The sequence below is a fragment of the Chionomys nivalis genome, chromosome 1 (assembly GCF_950005125.1).
Source record: "Chionomys nivalis chromosome 1, mChiNiv1.1, whole genome shotgun sequence".
Lineage (NCBI taxonomy): Eukaryota > Metazoa > Chordata > Mammalia > Rodentia > Cricetidae > Chionomys > Chionomys nivalis.
Window position 1 is genome coordinate 170,497,486 of NC_080086.1, and position 20,451 is coordinate 170,517,936.

A 20,451-nucleotide genomic window follows, 5' to 3' on the forward strand; every position below is an offset into this window, starting at 1 on the left:
GAGCTGCTGGATGTGGGGATGGGAGCTGAACTTGGGACTTCTGCAAGACTAGTGCATGCTCTTCGCCGCTGAGCTATCTCTCCAGTTCCTAGATTACTTTTAATACTCAATACAATGTGGAAGCTATATAAGTCGTACCTTCCTGTTTAAGGAATAATGCCAAAGGCAATGTCTGTATATGTTCATTGCTCACGTAATTTGTGATTCTTTTGGTACATGGCTGACTGCACCCAGAAGATTGGAACTTGTAGATTGGGAAGACTAAGATGGCAGACTCTGAAAGGAGAACCAAAACAGATTACAAGTAATTGTCTCCATGCCCGGGAAGCTGTTTAATTTTCTTTTCCTGTTACTGTTATCCCTAGACCTGGCTCTCAGATGCACTGGAAAGCCGAAAAAGTCTGTGCTAACCCCAGAGGGGTTTCCCCCTACAGAGCTCTCTGACCTCTTCTTCCTAGAAGACGTCTAGCTGCTGCCTCTGTACCTCTTCCCTCTGGGAGGTGGACGACTTCCTGGGAACCCCGCCCGTCCCAGTCCCCAGGACGGAAAGACCCTGTGGTGGCTGTTCTTGGCTATCCACTTGACTACATCTGAAATGGACTGTGGTTCAGAGATAGAGGGCACACCTGGGAGAGATTGTGCTTGGTTTGAAATGGGTGAATCCCCTTCTAGTCCAGACCTCCGAGGTGAGAAGACACAAGTCTTTAATCTGGATCTTACTGCAGAAACACAAATCTGGGCCACACCTTCTGCTGGAGGCCTACATAAGGACATGGAGGAAGGAACCTTTTGCTTTTTGCCTGTTTGCCGCCCTTTCCTAGCAATCCATTCCTTCTCTGGTACTGGACCCCTCTTCTTTGGGATTCCAGCACACACTGAAGACCAGCAGAGGCGTCCAGCCTTGTGGACTGAGCAACTACTGGATTCTTGGACTCTCTGCTCACAGCCATTTTTGATTAGCTGCTCTGCAGCCTGTAAGTCATTCCAATAATACACACATATACATACACACACACATTTATCACAACCAGAGAAAGGTAACGAATATACCAGGTAAAGAGAAGACATCTTAGCCTGAGACTTCGGTGACAAAGCTCACCCAGGACACAACTCCTCTGGGATCTTTGGGGGAAAGGATTAGCAGTGAGAGCATGGGGAAGGCTCCACACCCAGAGAATCAAGCAGGGCGCACACACACTTACTTGGTGAGTATTCATTCCTTTCTCTAGTAAACCTCTTGACTCAACCATCTACCTGATAAAGACAACCCTTTATTTCCCATCCAATTCCTACTCTTCCTTCAAGATTCCTCCACTCACTTCACTCAGTGAAGACCCAGTGGGAGTTCCTAGTGGTCTGTACTGTGTTTAGGGGTGGAAATAAAATAAGAATGAGGCTCCTTGACAGCTTGGTCTGTTACGCTGAAGTGTGTGTCTCATAGAGATACAAAACAGTGGGAAAAATGTGATCGGTCTTCTGAAGAACCAGTTTGGCTTGAAAATTAGGAGAGGAAAGGAAAACAAAGCCACCTAAATGCTAAGTAATTTAAAATAATATTCTTATATTAAAATAAACAGAGCTATTATAGAATTAGGGGTAAAATTTGCATATAGTTAAAAAATAAAACTTGAGATTTCAAAGTAATTTCATCCAAGTGGTTGACTTTTTTGGACTACAGCCCAGAAACTTGGGAATAAACATGTTAATTCTCTTCTGCTGATGGGTGTTGGTTAAAAGTTTAAAAGTTCTTTCTGTGTGTCACGGAAGGGGATAAAAGATTTTTAACGAGAGAAGAGCCCTAATAAAGATGGCAGATTAGAGATGTCACTCTTAAGGACTACTAGGTAAATTTACAGATTAAACACCTGGATTTGTTTCTGCTGCCTTCCCCGACTCCACGGAAATGACCATAAAGTTCTTTCTTAAGGCAAATAATGTCTGGAAAATTGTGTAAGGCAGAAGGCAATGAGCACTTGACAAATGACGTGACAGGAAGAGAATTCTGTAATTGCACCAGGCTAAAAAGGAATGGATTTGTTCACAGCAGAAAAGAGAACAAAGGCCTCCTTCCTGGAAGTCTATTTTTGCAAATGTACTGCTGACTGCATGGTATCTGACCCTCATTCATGTGCTGAGCCCTTATCCCTAAGATGCCTGTATATATGCACAGGACCCTTCACAGGTAATCACGAGAGTTAATCCTGACTGTTAGTTTGCTGGAATTAGAATTCAGAACTATCATGGAAACACCCCCAGGAGTACGGGGAAGGTGCTTTCAGGGAGATTTAGCTGAACATGGAAGACCTGGCCTCCGTGTGAATGACGCCTCTCCACACGTGGTGATCCTGGTCTTTATGAAGGAAGGGAGCAAGCTGAACACCAACATTCATCCCCTGGATTCCTGTCACCAGCCTCCTCAGGCTCCTGCCACCATGCCTCTCCTGCCGTTAGAACTGCATCCTCAAACTGTGAGCCAATAAATCTTTCTTCCTCAAGTTGCCTTGGCTGGGTATTATGTCACAGCATTGAGAAGAGAAACTAGTACGAATCCTGAATCCTAATCTGATAAAGGTAATTGTCTTATAACAAGAGATAGTGAATAACCCCCCAGGGGACAAGATCACAGAAATGAAAAGCAAAATCAAGAAATAAATCTAGTTGGTGGGGGGGGGGGGCGCACCACCACCACAACAACAGTAGGAATAAATCTAGCAAACAGTTATACAATAAGTTGGGGAAGATCTCTAAGATAGTAAGTGAAACTAACTTAGAGACAGATGAAAGAGAGAAAGAAAATTGCGAAGACTTCAAATTTAGATCAAATATATTTAGAAAGGAAGACAAAATGAAAGAGAGGGTGCCGGGCAGTGGTGGTACACACCTTTAATTCCAACACTCCTGAGGCAGAGGTAGGCAGATCTTTGTGAGTTCGAGGCCAGCCTGGTCTACAAGAGCTAGTTCCAGGCCAGGCTCCAAAGCAACACAGAGAAACCCTGTCTCAAAAAAAAAAAAAAAAAAAAAAAAAAAAAACCCAAAAAAACAAAAAAAAGTGATTTTTAATAATAAAAGGTCCCACAAAATGTTTAGCATAATGGAGACCATACCACACTTAATCACAACATGGATTAAAAAAAAAAGCGGCACCGCTTAAAAGTTGAGTGATCAGTGGAGGGTATCCAGAGAGTGGAGACAGAAGGACAAAGGATGGAAGGAAAGAAGAAGGGAATGAGGAGGAAATGTGAATATTAGAGCAGACATCAACGAGACACAGACCAACAACATTAGAAGACAGAGCATGAGATAAACCCTCAGAATTCTGAGGCGGCATCTGTTTGAACCTAAAGTTCTCTATCCAGTTAAACCGCTTCAAATATGAGGGTGCAGTAAGTGTTCTGCGATGCGCTTCCCCAGCGAGGACATCTCGGGTCCCTGCCCTTTATCAGGAGTCCAGAGAGTGGACAAATGATGACGCCCGTGGCTGTGGCTTAGTTAGCTGCTGTGCTGAAGGAGAGAGTTCTGGGAAGGAAAAGTACAGCATCTCATTAAAAGATCACCTGTTCTACCTATTTTTTATGCATGCCTTAAGGTAGTCTTGCCTTTCCAGAGGTCAGTGACCCTGTCCAGCTGGAATATTAGCTCTCCACCTAGGCCAAATTTTATTCTCTTGACCAGAGGATATTTTTTCTTAAAAAACAAAAACAAACAAACAAACAAAAACTCTAACATTACCTCCTCTTAAGAAATAACTCTAAAATTACTTGGGAATGAGATAAGAAATCAGAGCACCCCAATACTCCTGGCACCTTTGGCCTCTGACAAGGCAGAGGCTGCCAAGAGGCCCACTGATCATTCATGGGGAAGGTTATTTGAGGCTTGATGGTGAAACTGGTTCTAAAAGTAGTGGCTAGGGTGTGGGAAATCTAAGTAGGTCAGATTTTGCAAATTTGCCAGAGGCAAGGTCCTGGGAGCTGCTAAACTCCAAATCAATAACCTGTGAGTTTTGTGGACCAATTTCACAACTTATACCAGGACCCAGGAATTATGGTTTCCAGCCTCATGTATCCTTTTCCAAGACTGACTAGCCCTCAGCGGGGTTTTTCACGGACAATGGGACCTGGGTTTTGAGTCATTTTCTAAGCCATCCGGATGAGACTGTGCCCCGGTGATTTCTGAAATAGACATTTGATGATTCGCGGAGTTTGTGATATGTTCCTCAGGCGAGGACCACCTTTCTTGGTGGAACAAAAAGATGCTGGAGATGTGTGAGCTGACCAGCCTGGCATATGCTTAGAACCAGGAGGTAGAAACCACCCATCCCTTGCATATTGCTATGACCTCAGTGGGTAGATTGCACCTTCATCCCAGCATTTGAATAACAGCATCACAGAACGTCATTGGTGAGGGAACAGGGAAAGTATTGGTATTTGGAACCTGTGAGCGTGGTTCCAGGCCCGCCCCATCCCTGGCCATCCGGGTCATCTTCCATGTCACCTACCCTCTATGCGATTCCATTTCTCTTAGGAAGATGGCAATCTCTGCCTTGTTTCCTTCAGGTGTTCTGAGGACTGCATAGGGCAATCTCGGGACAAGTGCCGCGTAAGCCCTGAAAGGTTTTGTGGTCAGTGTGATGTAACTGTTTCTGATACCCTACAAAAACAAAGCAACTTTCATTCCCTGATATGAAGTACCTGCCATGTGCCGGGATTCTAAACCAGACACCGGAAAGACAATAGGCCAAGAGCAACTAAGCAGAATGCTGAATGTTTGGGGTCTAAGGCAGAGATTTCTACTTGCTCATGTTTGGTGCTACCTCATTCTAGAGATTGCTTCCTGCTTCATCTTTGGATAGAAGGACATTTGTGTGGTCAGTTTATTTACTCTTCTCAGAATAGCTCAAGGGTACAAGAGCCATGAATGGGAGACAGAGCAACCAGGATGGACCCTGGCCCACCTCCTTGCTTTCTGCACAACTTGCTTCACTTGGTCAGCTCTGACTGTTTGAAAGCTGCTACCTCGGTGGAGAGAGCTGGATGGTCTGTGTCTTTGGTCTTTCCCAGCATTTGCAGCTGACTCACTGGTGAATCTCTTTCAGAGTCCCCTTCCCATCACCCTTCCCAGTGGTACCCGGAGACATAGACAGCTTGTTATCATTGATGGATGCAGCCAGGGCATAGGAGCTTTAATTCCAGTTCTTGTATGTAATGAGAAAATGGCTGAGAGGATGACAAGTCGCCTAGAGGTGCGGGTCAATTTTCTCTCATAGACACAGGACAGCAGCCTGCACAAATGGCCTGTGATAGTCACCCCGCTGGGTAGCTGCACTTCATGAGATACGCTGGGCACATCCCCTGAGGACTCTGCCTCAGGAAATTCCTCTGCTCCACACAAAGCCGACCTCGGCAGGTGACCTGGTGGTGGTTTCATCCCTGGCCTGAGCTCATGGGGAACACGCTAACAGCAGATGTTATTCTCAGAGTCTCTGACCCTCCACGATACAATTCTGTAGCCATTCAGACTCTGCAGTAATTGATGTTGGTGGGTGATAGGGCATTTCCACGGAACAATCCTCCAAACCTGGTGTACTGGCAGTGACCAGAGGGACTCCTAGAAAGAGGTCCTCCGAAGCTGCTGTGGAGACCAGGAAATGGATGGTGCCTTAGCCAACCTATGGAATATTCCAGAATATTCCAGAGCTTCTCTGACCCATGTAGTTCCTTATTGTTTGGATGATTTCTAAGATGAATTATTCCATCCTGGGAGATATACCTAACTGCTCAGGGGACTGACCCTGAATTTCTTCAACCTCTTTATATCATCCACAGCAATTTTAATAAGCTAATTCCCACAGTCTTACCCATGACTGCCACGATGAGTAGATCTATAGATGCTCAAAGTTTGTTTCTTTCTCATAGTAAATCCCAATAGGCGGTCTGGACTGGTGGGTGTCTAGTTTTCAAATAGCTATTCCTAGACTCGTCTTTCATCTGGGTTTCTGCCGTCTCCACCAGACAGCTTCCGGTTCACCATATCTATTTGCAGTAAGGCAGCTGAAGGAAAAGCAGGGCCCAGTCCCGAAAGTGGGCACTCCTAATTCCACTTCAAGGTCAATGGTGGTGCTTAGGCGCAAGACTCTACCTGTCTGGTCGGAAGCAAGGCACTTACTTAAGGTTATCTCAAGGAGCTCAGTGCTCTTTGATGTTAGAGGGTATTGTGGTCCTGTAGTTTTGAGCATAGTAACCATCTAAAGAGTTTATCTAGAAAATCTGACAACAGAGTGCTGCTGTTGTCCTACGAGTCTCTAATTATACTCTAATAGTTTAGCAGTTGGAGTGTGGTTATACATGCTTGTTTTGTTTTTGGAATATTCTAAACATTTTTCTAGGAATATAGAAACAGAACAATGAACAAAATCACCATTTTACTTGTAGAGATTAAAGTCCATAGATACTTTCTAGTTCCTTTGCTCCTTCCTTCCTCCTTCACTTCATCTCTCCTTCCTTACCCCTCTTTCCCATTTCCTTTGGTAAAATCTGACATGCCTAGGTTTATCTCTAATTTGTTATGCATCTGAGGTTAGTCTTGAACTCCTGAACTTTCTGTTTCCATCTTCCAAGTACTGGGATTAAAGACATGCCACCATACCCAGTTATAGGTATTTTTGTTGATAAAAAGCTAATTGATTCATAAAATTTTTTATTTTGGTGTTTTTTTTTCCTATGATATTCTCTTGAATTTCATTTGTCAGTTGACACATACTGTCAAGCACATACAGCAGTAATAAAGCTGATGAGCTAGAAGCTAATGATCACAAACAGGAAAATCAAACACCCTTTTGTGTGTGACAGTAAACTTTATGAACATATATGTACAGTCACTGTGTTAGATTTTACATATATGTCAAAATCACATTGTCTTCAGTCAAAATGGTTGTATTGTAAGTGCAGTTAAGATTACCAATGTCAGCTGGGCGGTGGTGGCACACGCCTCAATCCCAGCACTTGGGAGGCAGAGGCAGGCGGATCTCTGTGAGTTCAAGGTCAGCCTGGTCTACAAGAGTGAGTTCCAGGACAGGCTCCAAAGCTACAGAGAAACCCTGTCTTGAAACAACAACAACAGATAAAAGATTACCAATATCTCATGAACTGTTGAGACAATATAATAGTTTCTTGTCTTGATGTTATCTAAAAATGGTTCAGAACCACTGACATATGTTTCGTTCTTTTATAGGACTGTTTATTTTTCCTAAGGTTACAAAGCAGGAAAGACATCGTCATCAAGAAGGCTTTTGGGGATTTATTCCTTCCTGACATTTTCCCAGTGTTCTGAGTCATTCCCTCTGAGCCAGAGCTTGACGAGCAGCCAAACGGTATCTAGGCCCCAGAAACACAGTCTCACGAAGCTTCAACTTTTCTCAAATAATTCAGGTCCTCTCCATGCATGTTTTGATCTAAGGAAGCCCATAGTGGCACTCTTCAAGTAGATTCTTTCCTACCTGCTTCCCTCATGCAGCCCCATTACTCAAAAACCATCCCCTCAACTTACACCTTCTACGTCTTGTCTTTTCCTCTCCTCCTTTCCTCGCGACACACAGCCCAAGAGTCTGAGCATCATCACAAAAAGAGTCTGGAGGAGACTTAGACTAGACCCTGAGGCAGGTGAAGCTGAGCAGAACTGGAGGAAGAGGGAGAGAAAGATGGCTAGAGATGGATAGTGGTTGTACCCATGTTTTTCTTCTTTTTCTACTGACAAGCCGGAAGCCTCCTGCTCCACCACGTCTCAGAGAGGGCCATCCGAGGTGCCTTGAGTGCTTAAAATGAGAATCATTGCTGAGTCATACTGGGACCATCTAAGTAATTAAGAGTGACATGATCAGCAGACCCTGGAATATTCCACAGTTTGACTAAAAGAAGGACCTCATCCATATCCTGGTCTCCATGGCAGCCTCAGAAGAACCCCTTAGGAGGAGGCTTTGGTCATTGGTCAGTGCATCAGGCTTGGAGGACTGTTCCCTTGGAAATAGCTTATCGACCATCAAGGTCAATTACTGCAGAGAGTCTGGATGCTGCAGAATTGCTTTGTGGGAAGTTAAAGAAAAACTACCCAGACATACTCACTTGTCAAGTGATTCATTTAGCCCCCTTTCTCTGCAGAGGACGTTTTCCATAACACCCAAGATGCCTAACAGTGTGGATCAGTATTGAACTCTGTCCTACTATGCTTTTTCCTATGAATACAAACCAATAATATAAATTGATTTCTAAATTAAACAGCTTATGAACAAGAATAAAATAGATTATAGCAATGTACTATAAAGAAGCTACCTGAATGTGGTTTCTTCTCAAAATATCTTGTTTTGATTTATAGAAAGGGTTTAGCATTAGAATAAAAAACTGTGGAAAGCAAAACTGGGGATGAAATAAGGGATGGCTACCGTATGCATCTATTGAGTACCTATAAAGAGCTGAAACCTAAGGCACTGTGCTGTGGGACAATGGTCTGTACACTGTCACTTGTATTTTAATAAAATGCTAATTGGTCAGTAGCCAGGCAAGAAGTATAGACAGGGCAATGAGAGGAAAGCTTAGTCTGCAGTCAACACAGAGGAAGCTAGACACAGAACAAGCAAGATGAGAATGCCTCACTGATATAAGGTACCAAGCCACGTGGCTAATATAGACAAGAATAATGATCCAATTTAAGATGTAAGAATTAGTTAATAAGAAGCCTGAGCTAATGGGCCAAACAGTTTAGAATTAATGTAGACCTCTGTGAGTTTCTTTGGGACTGAATGACTGTGGGACTGGGGAGGACAGAACCTCTGTCAACAGCACTGTGCTAAACAGAATGAATCCGACCTCAGCCTTCGAGTCGAGTAAAGCATTGACAATGTGATACCTGGATGATGTGGACCAATAGTCCAGGTGATTCCAGGATCTCATGGGCTAGGGTGACATAGGGAAAAAGCTTCCTAAAAAAGTCCTCATAGTACACCAGAGCCTGCAAATTGACCCTCAATATCCATTCTTTTCTTCTCCCTTTAATACTGGCACTCCCAAAATTTAGCTATTGGTGATGTAGTTGATGACTACATTTCCCAGGGCATCCTTGTGGTTGAGTTTGACCACATGACTGAATTTTAATCAATGAGGTGTGAGCAGAAATAATGTATACATTATAATGTATACTGCCTCTAAGATGAAGAATGTGCCTTCCTTCTTTTTCTTTGGTTTTGGTTTTTTGAGACAGGGTTTTTCTGTAGCTTTGGAGCCTGTTCTGGAACTCACTATGTAGACCAGGCTGGCCTCAAACTCTACCCGCCTTTGCCTCCCAAGTGCTGGAATTAAAGGCATGTGCCATCACCACCCTACTTGAGCCTTTATTTTCTTAATCTGCTGTCTAGAATGTGGGCCAAGAGGAGATAACATGATCAGCCATCAGTCTGGCATAAGCTATTTGTCTTCTCTTTGTGTGTATGGACCAAGATACCAAGTCATATAAGACTGAAAAGAGAATTCCAAATTCCCTCCTCTTCTAAACTACTTTAGATTCCACGGTACATTTCAGGAGCCATCTTTTGGTCAGTTAATCTGCACAGCATTTGGTAAGTGGTCTACCAATATTTTAGATTGCATTGAGGTAGCCTCGGTTACTTATAGGTACTTTTCCTATGCAATTCTCCTGAAAACTTCTATAAGACAAGGTGCTTCTGCCTGGGAGAGCTAGATGATCAGCCTTAAAAGAAAAGAATTTATGTTTTGACCTGAAAACAAACTCCTTTCTATTAGGAAGTCAGGGAACATATAGATACCAGCAAGACAGGGTCATCTCTTACCTTGGCTTAGAGTTCTTCAGCTCTAAGGTTCAACCAGGGTTCATGGTTGGCCTTTGGCCTACAGCAGAAACTACCCCTCAGTTCTGGGCAATCCTTCCCATGTATGGTGAGAAGACTCATTCATCTTAATCTTTAGGCTTGGTCTTCAGACTAGGAGTTATTTCTTACTTCTTGACCTCTTTCTTGCCACATTCTTCCTCCTTCATGGTGCCAAGACTGGCCATCACTGTCAAGACGTATCTCTCAGTATGGCTCTCAGAGAGACCAGATGTAAAGAAACAAGCCTATGATGATGGCTGCATTTAAGTTCCACACACAAAAAGTGTTACTTGAGACAAATCACAGTGTGCTGTAGTAACAAAAACTTCTAGAACCTAAGTCTAGCACTACTCAGCCAAGAGTCTCATTTTAGCCACTTAGGGTACCTGAGATGACCCTGAGATGTGGTCCAACAGGAGGCTTCAAGCTTCTTTGTGAAATGAGAAGGGAGACAGAGACTCATTTATTTTGCCTTTCAATCAAAAGGACTCATGGACTGGACAAAAGAAGTCATGTGACAACTCCTGACTTCAAGGGGAAGAGGGAGTAGGAAGCAGTGGTAGATAGCAGTGTTGGATGCCACAGAGGTCATCTGGGTAAGGACTGAAGGTCAGACATGCTGCACAGGATGCTTCACAGGTGCAGAGAGGCGTGAAGGACAGCTGGCTAGAGTCATCATTTTCTTCTCCCTTTACGGCTTCTATTTTTTGAGTAGATCTGTTACTTCCATTATAATGAGAGTTTCTATTTATAATATACATAATTTTGGACATGTGTTGTATGTGATTATAATTACAAATAAATAAATATGTATATACTGGGGGTGGATGCTCAAAAAAGTTTTGGGAATAAGGCAAGCAAACGAAAATGTTTGGAGACCACTGGGCTTGAGGAATAGAAAACAGACATCCTTAGGTGGCGAGAACTAAGGGATCTCTGAAAATAGAGCACCTCTTAACTCTTAATGTGGGGTGCACATAATCTCAGTTTCCTTGGCCAATTCTGGTTGTAAATTCCTTTTAGGAAGCTTTCAGGTTCAATGCCTGAAGTTTTCAGAGAGCAGAGGCTGTGGCAAAGTGAGTTAGGGTGAGTAACTGTTGGCATCATCTGCCTGCAGCAAATGTAGAGGCGTCTGAACCCCTGTGAGAGGCAGCTGGTCACCCTGCACATGCGGAATGTGGGGCAACCAGAGGAGAAGGTTCCTGAGGTGAGGAAGAAGACCAGTGAAAACAGAAGCAGGAAATCCGGATGTCACCTGTCACTGCTTTCCCTCCGATGGCTGGAAGCCTTTGAAAGAGTCTCTTCAGAGAAAAGCAAGGACATGAGCCTGGCTGCTGGAGACAGTGCTGTGGGTGAGCAAAGGGAGGGAGAAGAGAGAGAGGTCACTGGAGAGAGGAGAAGTGAAGGAGAGAAGGAGAAGAGGGAAAATTAATAGTCAAGAAGTTAATGAAGCCAAGCATAGTTTTAGTATGCCTATCCTAGTAAAGGCTGAGGCAGGAGGATCCTGAGAATTCAAGGCTACCAAGATGAGACCCAATTTCAAAGACTAACCAAGCAAAACAAAACAAAACGGTCCATAGGAGTTAGTTAGATGGCTTCCTCTATCCCCTGAGGATAGAGAGTAAGAGGGATGAATGAATGTTTATGCATATGTGTGTATATGTACACACATATGCATTTGTGTGTTTGCTCACACATTGCTGGAAGCTGCTGTAGTTTCCCTGGTTATAGTGAGTGAAGTCTCCCACATTTGGGACATGAAGAGACACTTTGGATCCATTTGTATGACCAGCTGAAAGGAAGACCAAGGATAAGAGAGGGATATAAGAGGAGCTGCCTGAGGGGGCCGTGTAAGAAATTGCATCAGGAGACAGATCAGAATGTATGAAAATGATGCCTTATTGTTTCCAAAGCCGTGGAGATGAAAACCTGTGGCCCCAAGAACTTGAGGACTGCCCAAGCTGGGGTTGGTTCTCAGCAACGACCTTCAAGAAGAGCCTGACAGGATGTGTAGGTCAGGGGCTCAGACAGAGTGAATGTGTGAAGGCCCTGAGTTGGGATTTCTGGAACCCAAAAAAGGACAAGGAGAACACAGGAAGAAGAACATTTTCCTCTGTAGGCAATCTCTGGACCCCTGAGAGGAGTAGCTGCTAGCTCACTTTCCTCTGTCTTCTGAGTTGACTCTGGAACTTTGGATTCCATTGTAGACCATACTCAACCCCTTCTTTCAATATAGGTTTCAAGGAAGGCTAAAGATACATTTTTCTTTTAGTATTTTATCTATAATATCTTTCTATCTATCTATCTATCTGTCTGTCTGTCTGTCTGTCTGTCTGTCTATCTATCTACTATCTATGTCTGTTTGTTTGGTTTGTTGGTTGATTTTCTGAGATAGGGTTTCTCTGTGTAGCCCTGACTGTCCTGCAACTAACTCTGTAAACCAGGCTGGCCTCAAACTCATAGAGGTTCACCTGCCTCTTCCTCCTGAGTGCTGGGATTATGGGTGTGTACCAACACCACCACCCAGCAAGGTGACCAGGTATTTAATAATACCTTTTAAGTACTATTTAAATATATAGTGATACATGATATTTATTATGAAAATTTTATCTATAACCTCATGTTAATGTTCTTTCAACATGTTACTGATTTTTATCAAGGAATGATTTCCGCATCCTGGGAGGCATAGGCCAGTGTCTGAGACATTTTTACTATCACAACTACAGGGGCGAGGGTTGTACTGGTGGATAGTGACTGGGGAAGCTGTGTCATTTGGTACCATCCCTCTCACGCTGCAGGCTTATCTCCCCCCAATATCAATAATGCTGATGTTGAGAGACAGGTGGAACACAGGTTTTTGCCATTGGTTTTAGACAGAAAGAAAGCTGAATCTGTGACAGCCTGCCTCATGTCCCCTTAAATATGTTGTTCCCTCTATATGTAATGGAAAGCAAAGTTTCCAAGGTCAGAATGCTATGAAATTATATGGCTAAGTCCTGGCCTCTGAGATGTAAGGGGAGGGGTCTTATTTGGGGAAACAGTTGCTAAAATGGAGCTGACTTGGCTTGGGGGAAGGTCCAGAGGTGAGCGTGTTGATGGTGGAGCACAAAATTAGGAAGGATCTTGGTCTCTAAGGATTTTGTGGTACCTGTGGAATCCCTCCCTTCTTCCAGGGTTCTTCCGCATGAGAGGATGGACCTGACCTATTAACTAACACCTTTGTTACTTGAATCTCCTGAGCCTTGTAGAACTTCATTCTACCTCTGGTGCTCCCAAGGAGGCTAAGCTCTAGTTACCCCCACCACACACATGCACACACACATTCTTTCTTTTTCTCTCTTCTACTCTCCTTCCCTTCCCCTCTTTCTTTTTTCTCTCTTTTCCTGTTTTCTTCCCCATACTCTCCTTCATATTCATTGTGTCTACAGAGATGAGGCTTGAACCCGGGGCCTCATAGTAGCAAGCCAAACACTCTACATTCAGCTGAATCTTCAGCCGTATGTATGTATGTATGTATGTATGTATGTATGTATGTATGTATGTTTGTATGTATGTATGTAGTATGTATGTATGCATTTTAAACAAGATCTCACTGAGTTGCCCAGGCTGATCTCGAACCCACTCTGTAGCGCAGACAGGTCCTGAACTTCTGATCTTCTTACCTTAATTGAGACCATAGACCCTGGTGGAGGGTCCCTTCTACTGCATCACATCTCCTCTGGAGGCTCCGTTCTCACCACAGCCATCTGTGTATCTGTGGGCACTTGTCACCATCTCCTGCTAACCTGCCAGCCATATTCAGGCAACATTGTCACCATTTTTTAAAATACCAAGCCAGACTCTACCTTTGGGGAGCATAGCTCAGCCTTCCAGGTTGACATTCTCGGCTGCTAGTGAATTCTGTGCTTTGGATGAGCACTATGGTGTGGGCACAATATACAGCCTCTTCGCACTCTGATCCTGGCAGAGGCATTCAGAAGTTACGGAGGAGTGGGTCCCAAGGACAGCACGTGGGGCTCCGCGGCTGCTGTTGCTTTTGAAGTCTGAAGTTTGGTGGTGGCGCTTCGATTTGGAAGCGTTAAGGCGTGTTTGCCAAAAGCTGGAGTTTTGATGTGGCGTGAAGGAGCTGTTACTTTGAGGGGGAGAGAAACACCTTCCATTTCTTTAGGGAAAGATAAGCAATGTAACTTTGCCGTTTCGCACGTCAGATCTTCTGGAGAGCAGCTGTTCCTTCAGGAATGGCTGGTCCAGAGGCGACATATTTAAGTTCGCAAACACCACACATTTAGATGTTAGACATTTCAGTGTTGCTAAAGAAAACCAGAGGAAACAGCCAACTTTCCCTCTTAGTTTGTCAAAGAGAGACTTTATAAAATTAACTTGGCGCCTGGTAGAGGGACTGGCTCATTTGCCAGTCTCAGCGATGGGGAACAGGGTGGATGCCGTACTTGGGTTTGGGAAGCCCAGTGATAGGAGGAGGGGCTTCCCCAGCAAGGAAGACAGTCTCTCTCTCATGGAGATGGGCAGAGAGCAGCTCTGGTGGCTCCCTTGCTTCTGCTCGCCCACCTCACAAGTAGCCCAGCTCTGCTCTTTCCAGATGCAGTAATCTTCACAAGCAACAAGACAGCCACGCCTCCGCCATATGGACCGCTAATGCTTCAAAGATGCAGAAGGGAGGCAGGAACTGGTAGGGAAAAGGGCTTTCCGTGAATGAATGGAAGGCATTCCTTTGGATTTGGATGAATGACACCTGGGTTTAAAGGACATGCTTTGATTGGATAAATCGCTTCTCTTAGCCTTACGCTCCTGTTATCTTTTATGCATGTGTTAGTTTAGAGACTAGTAGGAAGGCTGGATGCTGGCACAGAGAACTTGGATATAGCGGCAAGAAGCTGTTTCCAGCATTTTATCTTTAGAGGCATAGGGAGGGACAGGGAGGATCTTCTAGAAGAATCTAAAGGGCTTCTTTAGGAGTGTAAGAATGAGAAACCTGAAGAAGACTTTTCCTAATACCTGTATTCATGGAGCAGCTATAGGGCTGGCCTTCCACATAACAGCAAAACTCCATTTCCAAATGCCAGGATTTGATGGAAACAGGCAAAGAGAGTTTTGAAGGACTTGTTTCTCCTCCTTCATAAATCCCAGGGAGGAGCAGGGCCGGCCAGTCTCCTGACGTATTGTTTTAGGTCTCTGCCTGTACGATTGTTGACTTCATCTTCTCACTTTCTGCTCTGGTTCCTGGAAGTGACCCATAAATGCCCTGTTCTGTGAAGCTCTTCCTTAAAATAGTAAGAGGATGAACTCATCTGTAGGGCCGGAAGGACCTTCTCTTAGAATCAGGCATAATCACATCACCCTGGTTTCACTAGTTCACACAGGCAGATGGTGGAGAGGCAGGAGCCAGAAAACATGCGCTCATCAAATAGCTCTCCACTCTTCTGTAGCCACAGGGAAAAACCAGCACCCTTCTTTCGTCATACAAGGTAAACAAAATGAGTGGTCAGAGAACATAAGCTCCCCAGAGGTTGTATCACCATGCCACACTTTCAAAGGCGTACCCCCTTTCACTCAGAATAGTAAGAAGAAACAAGACTTCCTCCAAACCAGCAGTCAGAGGTTCAAATCCCAAGGCCGATACTGTGTGAACTTTGGCAAGTTAACCCCAGAGATGTTGCTTTTTCACATATAAAATGGAGATGATGGCATCTATTAATCGAAGCAAATAAGAGTAATTAAACAACAGGTAGCGAAACTTCTACAGCCAAAGCTCCTTCGCAATGCCAACCAACTTCACTCTGACACCATCTGCCATCAGCTAAGATGACAGTTATCACAGAAGGGAAGGAGCCAAGGAGGATGACCGTCCCAGGGAAAATTCCCCCTCACTCTGCCATTGCTTATAGCCACATGGTCTTTTAGCCAGGTCATAGGTGAAGGGAGGCTGGGAACACCACGCTACAGGGCTTCTGAACTCTTGACTGCACAAGTTCGGGCACTGCCAAGGTTGGGGTAGGGTGGTTGGTACAATTTGGAAGCAGGAAGTTTTTTCAGACTATATCATCTACCATCCACTGCTGAGTCTCCCTACCCTGTGCCACTGGGGAATTCCAGCTACAAGAAAACAAAGCAAAACCAATATTCTTGACAAAGCTGGAAAGACCACAATCACTGTGTGCTGACTTCTACTTGTCTATCACACCTGCAGACGCTGAGAAGGTACAATAGGGACAAGGGATATTTTAGCAAGTAGCCTAGGAGAAAAATGGTAATCCAGGCAGAGGGGGCAGAAGAGGCAGAAGGGGCAGAAGGTGGGAGCCTCTGCACCTATGAGGCAAAATAAACTACTCCTTTAATCTGTTCTTTCAGATATTTTGGTCACATCAATGCAAAGGTAACTAGTATATACCACAAGGCCTTTTAAGGGGTTTAATGCATTCCTGGAGGCAGGGAGAATTGTGGCCAGCAGAGTAAATGGTCGCTGACCCTTCCTCACATGCTAGCTCCTTCAGGAATATCCACTGGGCTACACAGGGGACCAGACCAGAGGAGCGATTCTAAAAGCTCCGAGGGCCTGACTCGGGGTAGCATCTTGAGGGACAGGTTGAAGTCATAATGTGCGGAGAGACTGCGAAGTCTTGGTGAGGGACTGATGATGGGCTGCAGGCCAAGGGTGATCACTTCATTGCTTTCTCAGGTAATTAGCATCTTGGGTCCACTCCCTCTTATGGCGCTTCGGTCATAATGCCTGCAGTTGATTTCTTCTTTGGCCGTTGACCTGGGTGATTCTTGAATGCAGAGGCTATGTCTTATTCATTCTCCCTACACCTCTCATGCTTATAGGGAGTAAGGGCAATTGGCCACAGAGCCAAGATGTTGGTAACGTGAACAGAGGCCCGTGTAAAGGAGCAATATTGCATCTCTCCCCGTACACTCATGGAGGATAATGTGTCCAGATGCTTTATTACAGCCACAAGTGTGGGGTCTCATGGATGTCTCTCAGGCCCCTGGGGGATGATGATGATGATGATAGACGTGATGGTGATGATGTGACATTAGGTACCTTCCTCTTTGCAGAACACAACGCTTCTGAGCTTCCCTGGGAGCACAGGAGGTCCAATCAATAAATGTGAGCAAAGTGGCATGATTGGAACCTCCAGGCTAAAAGAGGCCACGGGCTCCAGGGACATTCTCACTACATAGCAACCACAGCTATTATAGCTACGAGGGGCTCCACGAAGTCTCTTCTATCGACGGAAGATAAAATTTCTATCCTTTTAGCCTCGTTATACTTCAGAACTAGCCATCTCTCCATCTAGAAAGGTTCCCCCGATTCCTCAGCTACTCGTATTTATGGCTGCTTTTCTGTTGTGTTTTTTGCTTTTCCTGGTGAGTTGTAGGGAGCCCTGTCTGACCTGGTAAAGTGGGAAGAGCCAAGGACTGGCTGACAAGGTGGTGGTGGGAAACAGAAAGATGAGGCACACAGGCAATTTCTTCAGACTCCTGAGCTGGGATGTACTGTTCATGCTGCAGAAAGAATCTGCTGTGGGCAGGAGGAGGCCAGCTGCTGGTCACTGGATTGCTCCAGTATGAGATTTTCCATTAGCTGGGTTATTGAAAAATCTTTGCTTTGGTTAGTTGGTTTAGACCCTTTGTCTTAGGCTGCTTTCTTCCCTTGGCCATTTGAACAGCCAATACTCTGTTCCACTGAGCTGGTGACTCAGAAATCATCCAGGATCCTGATGTGAGGCCCACACCATCTGAAATGCCAACTTTTATTACATATAAGCCTAGGTAATAAATATTACATACAATGATATAGGCCCATCCCAAGATTACATTCTTGACATTTTTTTTGTGTGTGTGTAAATAACAGATATTGTCCATTGCCTAAAATTTGCTGTGGACGTGTGTGTGTGTGTGTGTGTGTGTGTGTGAGAGAGAGAGAGAGAGAGAGAGAGAGAGAGAGAGAGAGAGAGAGAGAGAGCAAGCGTGCATGAGAGTGTGCATGCATGTGTATGTGTGTGTGTGATGTGATGGATAAGTACGTGTGTGCCATGGCATTCTTCATCCTTGAACATGTCAGAGGACACTTTCAGGAGTCGGTTCTTTCATTGTGCTGTGGGATTCAGGAACAGAGTCTTTGCTGCCAAGCCATTTCTCTGGCCTCAGGCTCATCTTGCTAAAATGTGGGTTCTAGGGTTCACTCTAGGTCCTCAAGCTTGAGCACTGACAGAGCTGTGATCTTAGCCCTGCTTTCCTCCTTTCTTCTGTGCATTCCCACTGAAAACTTCCAGAATGTCAGGGTAGAATGTTGTCTTTATTTCTTAAAGCATTTTTCCCTAAGATTTATTATTGCAAGGTGGTGGTGCACGTCTTTAATCCCAGCACTCAGGAGGAGAGGTAGGAGGATCTCTGTGAGTTTGAGGCCAGCCTGGTGAGTTACACAGAGAAACTCTGGTGTCCAGAGTGAATTCCAGGGCAGCCAGGGCTGTTGCATAGGAAACCCTGTCTCAGAAAAAAAGACAAACAAACAGAGAGATTTGTTTATTGCTCTTATTTATGTATATGAGAGTTTAAGTGCACCACAATCACACAGCTGCCTAACAGTCTAGAGGGCACTGGTTCTCTGGAGTTCCAGGTAGGTGTGAGCTGCCTTATGTACCCCTGCAGCAGTAGGAAGTGCTTTTAACTGCTGAGCTGTCTTTCCAGCCTTTATTTATGTCTTTTAAAAATCACTTTATAAAGTCAACAACAGATTATTCTAAATATATGAGGATTTGGGGGTTGCCTCCTGATTAATAACATGTTGCCATGCATCAGGCCCTCTCTCTTCCCTAAACGATTTCAGGCTAAAAGGAGGTAGCCCTTGTGAATCAGGACAGTTTTATGCCAACTGATTCCAGTCCCACCGCTGACACGCTCAGTGAGTCTGGATGTTCAGTTAAGGGCAACAGTGATTATTTCGTGACTAAATCTGTCCCAGTGAAGCTGATGGATCAGGGGGTGTGCTGAGCATAGCACGATTGTAAGCTCTACTCATGTGTGATTTAGCCAGTAAAGAACACGAGGTGAACAGAGAAAGCTGCAAACAACCGAGCCAAATAGCATCAGGCACACAACTTCTTCAGATACCCACCCGTGACCTCACACTTCACACTCTAAGCCACAACTTTCCGTGGCTGGGTTTTCATCTTCCTGTTTGATTTCAGGTAAACTTGTGTTACAGTCTGGATCTTGAATATCCCTAGGGTGGTTCTATTGAGAACTTGTGGGATCTTTGAGGGGCAGGGTCTTCCGAGAGGTCATTAGGTCACTGGGAGTATGTCTTAGAAGAAACCAGTATAATCCTAGGTTCTTCTGGGCTATGATGAGAGAAATTTCATTCCATTATGAGGCTTAATGTGCTACACTGTCTTGCTGCAGGGCTAAGAATGATGAGACCAACTGATCATGGGCTGAGACCTCCAAAACTATGAGCCAAAGTAAGTTTTGAGGGTTAAATAGTTCAGTTATTAGACTGTGCTTCCCGAAAACTAACTTGTCTACCACACATTACTTTGTGATAATCCACAGGCCACTGCCTTTCTTATGCCATTTCTATGAGCAAATCAAGACTTTGTCAGAGCTAACTACTATCTTTATTTGTCATTGAACTTATGGGTTTTTAAAAGCCACTTTAAGTAATTTTTATTGATTATTACTGGGAGTAGGGCGCATGCCACAGTGTGTGTGTGTGAGGTCAGAGACAACTCTATGGAGCCAGTTCTCTCCTTCTCACCTTTAAGTAGGTTCCAGACACTGAACTCAGGTCATTATGCATCAAGTATTTTCACCCTCAAAGATGTCCTACCAACCCATTAGAGTCACTTAAAAAATATGGTGGCACACGCTAGTAATCTTGATACTTGTGAGGTCAGGGCAGAAAGATCAGAATTCAAGGCCAGTCTTGAATGGGTCCATAGTGAGCTCAAGGCTAGTCTGTGTTACACGAGACCTTGTCTCCAAAAAGGCACCGGTTTATAAGCATACAGATGTGTCACAATGCCGTGGTGTTTCCATAGGGTAGTGGTCACCACACTCACCTAACAAATGTATCCTAGTGAAGCTTTTGAGTGTTGTACTCTGTATTCATTTCCCCCTTAAGAATTATGGGTTTTATCTCATAATTTTTACACGGTGACTAATAGGAACCTCTGTGCTGCATCACAGCAAAATTGAATGTGACGGGGGAGGGGTGGTGTGTGTGAGCCTCAGTCTAGTCGGCTGGGAGAGCAAGACAGTTCTCACGATGGGGAAAAAGGATCCTGCTGAATGCAAATGACAGTGGATCTGACAACAGACAAGGCTGATTGCTCACCAAACACGCATTACTCAGAAAGAAAAAAAAATCCACTTCTAAAAGGTACCTTCTACTTTAAAGAAATAGAAACCTGACAAGATTTCTTGGCTTATTGGGCTGGCATTGTTTCAGTTAAGCCTGTATCAAAACACAGACCGTGTCTTCACAGTCTGCATGGCATGTCCTGAGATACATTGGCCGTATGCAAAGACACATACTCAGTCCTTAGGGTAGAATGGGT